The 6323-nt window shown below is 34.7% G+C and overlaps 2 long non-coding RNA genes across 3 annotated transcripts; both read right to left on the minus strand.

The window, feature by feature from the left end:
• Nucleotides 1–1037: 1037 nt before the first annotated feature.
• Nucleotides 1038–4443, minus strand: LOC130467036 (uncharacterized). Its single transcript, XR_008927192.1, has 3 exons — nucleotides 4304–4443; nucleotides 3938–4139; nucleotides 1038–1293 (listed from the first exon to the last, which is right to left on the minus strand). It is a non-coding gene; the product is annotated as an uncharacterized lncRNA (long non-coding RNA).
• A 149-nt stretch (nucleotides 4444–4592) lies between these two features.
• LOC130467037 (uncharacterized) lies at nucleotides 4593–5726 on the minus strand. Of its 2 annotated transcripts, none has more exons than XR_008927194.1 (3): nucleotides 5698–5726; nucleotides 5242–5363; nucleotides 4593–4826 (listed from the first exon to the last, which is right to left on the minus strand). It is a non-coding gene; the product is annotated as an uncharacterized lncRNA (long non-coding RNA). The 2 variants fall into 2 exon arrangements; XR_008927193.1 differs by having other exon boundaries at nucleotides 5242–5404; nucleotides 5698–5712.
• Nucleotides 5727–6323: the final 597 nt, after the last annotated feature.

A 6323-nucleotide genomic window follows, 5' to 3' on the forward strand; every position in this document is an offset into this window, starting at 1 on the left:
GAGCAAGATCATTTTTTCTCAAGGGAAGAAAATAAAAAGTATGGAATGATTTATGTATATTATCTTGGTGGTGGGGCCCGATAAAAATGGGGCAATGGTTGGTTAGCCCGCCCTTGAGTGGCAACTCTTGGAATCCCCTTAGGCTGGATTACTTTGTAATTTTGTTCAATCCGTGATTTCATGTAATTTTCTCCCTTTTTAATTGATGTGATTGGTCCATCTTTTTCTTTCTTTTTTCCGTAATGTAATTTTACATGTATGTCAAGCTATCAACTAACTTGATTAGTCGATTTAACTAAACAAAAATTACTTGATTAGTTGAAGTTTTAAGGTGGTACCACGATTGGTAAATGGTACGGCTGTCATCTAATATCGAATTTCGGATAATAGAATATCAAAGGCGATAGTAAGCCGTACTACATAAGACGAATTAACTAGATAGAATGTGAAAGGTGGAGTGGTGCTAAGACGAAAGATGGTGCTAGTGGGAGAATTTGGTTACAATTCGTTTCATTCCATACTTTTTTCTTAATCATCTTTCTTATTCATTTCACACATCTTTATGTGTTATTTTTTTGAAGGGACATCTTTATCACTAGTAGAAAAAATCCTTATTGCAGCGGGCTTTTAGACCCCTGTTGCAGCGTACATCGTATGCTGCAACTGGGGGGCCTGCAACAAGTCTGAACTTGTTGCAGCGTACAATGTTCGCTGCGAAAAGTACTTTTTTGCAGCGTACATATACATGTACGCTGCAACAAGTGCCAAAATTTTCGCCAAAATCTTGACTTGTTGCAGCGTACAAATTCGTGTACGCTGCAAAAGACCCCACCTGTTGCAGGGTACATCTATTTGTACGCTGCAACAAGTCTAAAATTTTGCCAAAATTTACACCCTTGTTGCAGCGTACATATATATATGTACGCTGCAACAAAACACTTTTGACGGGAAAATTTTAATCTTATTTAGGGATGATTGCCTAGCACTAAATATAGGAACCTGTCACAACAATAATAATATCGCAACCTGTATAACAATTATAAAAACAATAACTGGTGTTTTGTATATTATATATCCCAAAACAAAGTGCATGTAGTACATTTAAATATATGTGTTCCAATTTCAACGTACGCATACATTTTAATATAAAAGATTGTTCTATAACATCTAAGCCAACTCGATCAAACGCGCTCAGGCCAATAATAAATACTTGCAGGTAAAAAACTTATCCCATTGCTCACGAACCACATCAATTTCCTCACTACAATAAGGCGCATTCCTCGGAGTATAGACCTTCAAAAACAAAATTTTGATGGGAGCATTAGATTAAATGTCATTTTAGTCTAAATATGACCTATAACGACCCAATGAGCCTTAAATGTGCATAATTATTTTGTAACGAGTATTGAAAACTTTAAAACTAAGCATATTAATCATGTAATAAGTTTGAAATGAGTCCTTAGGTTCTTTAGTTCAAAGTGGGGAACGAAAATGTTAGTTTAGTCTAAATATGACCTATCATGACCCAATGAACCTTATATGTGTGTAAATAGATTGGAAGGAGTCTTGGAAACTTAAAACTAAGCATATTATTCATTTAAAGGGTTTAAAACGAGTCTTTAGGTTCCTTAGTTCAAAGTTGGGGGCGAAAATGTCTCATTTTAGCCTAAATATGACCAATACAACCAAACAAGTCTCAAATGTGCATAAACCGATTGGATTGAATCTTGGAAACTTAAAACTAATCATATTAATCATGTAATAAGTTGGAAGTGAGTCCTTAGGTTCGTTAGTTCAAAATTGGGAGCGAAAATGTCATTTTAGCCTAAATATGACATATAATGGCCAAACAAGTCTCAAATGTGCATAAATAGATTGGATTGAGTCTTGGAAAGCTAAAACTAATCATATAAATCTTTTAATAATTTTCAAATGAGTTCTTAGGTTCGTTAATTCAAAGTTGGGAGCGAAAATGTCATTTTATCCTAAATATGACCTATAATGGCAAAAAAAAGGCTCAAATGTGCATAAATAGATTGGAATGATTCTTGGAAAGTTAAAACTAATCATATGAATCATTTAATAAGTTTGAAATGAGTTCTTAAGTTCGTTAGTTCAAAGTTGTGAGCGAAAATGTCATTTTAGCCTAAATATCACCTATAACGGCCAAACAAGTCTCAAATGTGCATAAATAGATTGGATTGAGTCTTGGAAAGTTAACACTAATCATATGAATCATGTAGTAAGTTTGAAATGAGTTTTTATGTTCGTTAGTTCAAAGTTGGGAGCGAAAATGCCTCATTTTAGCCTAAATATGACCTATAACGACCAAACAAGTCTCAAATGTGCATAAATCGATTGGATTGAATCATGGAAACATAAAACTAATCATATTAATCATATAATAAGTTGGAAGTGAGTCCTTAGGTTCGTTAGTTCAAAGTTGGGAGCGAAAATGTCATTTTAGCCTAAATATGACCTATAATGGCCAACCAAGTCTCAAATGTGTATAAATAGATTGGATTGAGTCTTGGAAAGTTAAAACTAATCATATAAATCATATAGTAAGTTTGAAATGAGTTTTTAGGTTCATTAGTTCAAAGTTGGGAGCGAAAATGTCATTTTAGCCTAAATATGACCTATAATGGCCAAACAAGTCTCAAATGTGTATAAATAAATTGGATTGTGTCTTGAAAAGTTAAAACTAATCATATAAATCATGTAGTAAGTTTGAAATGAGTTCTTAGGTTTGTTAGTTCAAAGTTGGGAGCGAAAATGTCATTTTAGCCTAAATATGACATATAATGGCCAAACAAGTCACAAATGTGCATAAATAGATTGGATTGAGCCTTGGAAAGTTAAAACTAATCATATGAATCATGTAGTAAGTTTGAAATGAGTTCTTAGGTTCGTTAGTTCAAAGTTAGGAGCAAAAATGTCATTTTAGCCTAAATATGACCTATAATGACCCAATGAGCCTTAAATGTGCATAAATAGATTGGAATGAGTATTGAAAACTTAAAACTAAGCATATTAATCATGTATTAAGTTTGAAATGGGCCCTTAGGTTCTTTAGTTCAAAGTTAGGACCGAAAATGTTATTTTAGTCTTGTTTGATCGTTATATGTCATATTTTGACTTAAATAGTCGTTTTCGCTCCCAATTCTCAACTAATTAACCAAAATAGGTATTTTAAACCATTCATATGTTTGATATACTTAGTATTAGGTTGACAATACTCATTATCACATACTTTGGTCATGTTATGCACATTTAAACCTCGTTTGACTAAAATGGCCGTTTTCTCTCCCAACTCTCAACTAATGAACTTAGTTTTATGTTTCTAAGACTCATTCTCCCCTACTTCTAAGTAGGCAAAACAATTTTGAAATTAGTCACATCACATATAGAATCCAAAATGTCGATAAGCGAGCAGTACACTAAACCACATCGCCCGGTGATTTAAACACATGGATTCATTAGTGGGTCTCGTGATTGAGCAACATAACTTCATTTATCTCGTTAAATTCAATGCTCTTCTCTTCCCATTTTTACTTCTCATGAACTACAAGCCAAAACTCTACTTCCATCAACAAAAGAGGCAAACTGATGACAGATTACTAGTCAGTGACAACATAGGTGGGATGTCAGGACTTGTTATCTTACTCTAGCTAGACACTTGACCCTTAATTTGGTTTGCTATTAATACCGCGTAATCCAACCAACTTGCTAATACTCTATATCAATGCAGCAATCCAAAATGGGGTGAAAACCGTGAAAACAATAGCACATTAATACCATAAATGGTATAGAAATCCATATAGTCTTATACTCTATATCGATGTTTCTGATTCCAGATAATAAAAATAAAACAAATTCATCACCTACATTGAATCTACAGATGAAATAGAGGTTATAATAAAGTAATGGTTGGTACCTGAAGTTTACTGATAACTTCTTGTTGTTCTCTTTCTCGCCTCGAAGCAGCATCTGATGCTCGTTTTAATTCTTCTTCAGACTCGGACTGAACCCTTTGTATTGAAGCTTTCAGATCTGCAGCAGCCTTTTCTCTCTCTTCTCTTCTTTGGTCACGCTCTTCATCTAGCTATGTTTTCAGTTCAGCTATAGATGCCTTCTGGCTGCAACAAGCAAACCATAAAAAGGTTACTTTCTGTCTTGGACAATTACTCATTTACACAGAATTGCTTAGCCTTGCTTTAGACTACAATCAACAAATTCTTCTTGCAGCAGGAGAAAATAGGAAGAGAAAGAAAAGGAGATAAAAAGAAGTTTCCCCTTGTACCTTTTCTTTGTCTAGATCTTTCCTCATTCTTCTCGTTTCACTTTCAAGTTCTTCCATTCGCTAAATAAGAAGTGCAAAAGGGAAACTAATCAGCTATGGAAAAGAAAATGTCATCTCATACACAAACAGGGACAACACCACTGCGGTCAGCACGATTCTTTGCCTTCATGTCATCAGTGACCTTTCTCGGGACTAGGAATGAAAAAAGTATGGTCACGAAAAAATTAACCGAATAATAGAAGGATTTTGAGGGGAAAAACGATAGACATCCCAACCTTTGGTTTTGAAGAGGAAGGTTTAGATCCGAGAAGAAAGGAGCAGGAGGTGGTGGGGGTGTTGCAGGAGCAGCTGGTGCAGGGGATTTAGGCGCAGCAGAGACAATAGCTTTGCTACAGAAACTCCACAGTGGTCCAAGTGGATAGAAACTCTTAACATAATCCCTCAAACCTGGTAAGTAGAGCTCCTTCAAAGCCTTGGCCCACTCCACGTGATTAAGATCCTTATTTCTGTACTCAACCAGAACCTGAGTAATTAAGAACAATGAACAATCCGAACAATCAGAAAATCCATATCAAGTACTTTTGTACAGTACAAAGCCGCAAAATTTTAAATTACAACAGTATGCGTGATGGCAAACCATCTTCTGAAGAACATCAGAGGGCCAAAAACGAACTGACAAAATAATTCTTTCTAAATTCATCCAAAAATAGTTGTTTGTTGACTGTAAGCATATCTGACTCTTTAGATACTTGCATTAATTTTATATCATTCAAAAAGAGTTTCCAAGCAATACTTTGTTGCAATAAAATTCAGCAATTTGCCAACTTTTTGCACTAGGCATACTCATACCTAGCAAGAAGAGATGTCTTAGAAAACCCAGAAAAGGAATGATGGGATTGAAAAATTCAGCATTTGAAAGTTCAGAGTAAAATACATACCACAATCTTTGCCTGAATAAGCAATCTATGCCAAAGCTGCAAGGTTGTCAGAAACAGATTTCTGATGGTTGAAGAAATCAGACCCCCTCCCCTCCGTCAAGGCATTATGCACGCGTCAATTACTTGGGAGCAAATAGATGAGAAATTATGTACGCATCAATTACTTGGGAGCAAAAAAATGAAACGTCAGTTACATAAGTACATGGATTAGAAATCAGATGCCCAAAGCTTTTACACTAATATTTATTTAAATCAGATGCCCAAAGCTATTTCCCATGTTTTTCAGTTAGCCTCAGCCATCGACAAGAGATGGGTATCTATCCAAACATGGTTTAAATATATCCATATATCCAAGACGAACGTGCGGGAAAATATTTCAGAACATACAAAGCTTCAAAGATGTCAACTCAAGCGGAAAAAAGTACAATAAATCAAAACAGGTCTGGTATTACATACCTCAAGCTTAAAACACCAAGACTGCTCTGCAACAAGCTGACTGCGTACAGATTAGAGCTCCTACAGCACAAGGTTTTCAATTAAAAAATGAAATAAAACATAGAGTGAACCCCGTGTCTGAAGTATCATGCTAAAAATTTAAAAAGGTCTTGAAGATTCGTTGCACGAGGTTCAAATATATTATTTTCCTGTACACAATTACCATGACATGGATTTTAAATCATATACCAAGAACCAAAAATAAAATCTTCTTATACCAAAAACCAAAAACAACAGCTTATTTCATCTACATTTATGATTTAAATTGAGATGATTTTCAACCTCAGTGAATCCCAAAGTTATAACAAGGACACGGCAGATACGTTTACATCTAAGATTTCAGGATATTGCATACAAATAAAAAGATTTTCATAATTGAATATGTCAGTTGATGCTAAACTAACTAACCTCAGGCAACCAGTGTTAGTTTTAAAACTTTTAAATTAAAATCACTTGATGTCAACCATTGTTCTTCCAACAAATGCATCAAGTTACAATGTGACTCAATATGAGTATATCGATCTCAAGCTCTTGACCCTAGGAGATCTAATTGCATAAAAAGTTACGGAGTAAATGAAAAGACTGAT

This window comes from Spinacia oleracea, chromosome 2, assembly GCF_020520425.1.
Source record: "Spinacia oleracea cultivar Varoflay chromosome 2, BTI_SOV_V1, whole genome shotgun sequence".
In the NCBI taxonomy this organism is placed as follows: Eukaryota; Viridiplantae; Streptophyta; class Magnoliopsida; order Caryophyllales; family Amaranthaceae; genus Spinacia; species Spinacia oleracea.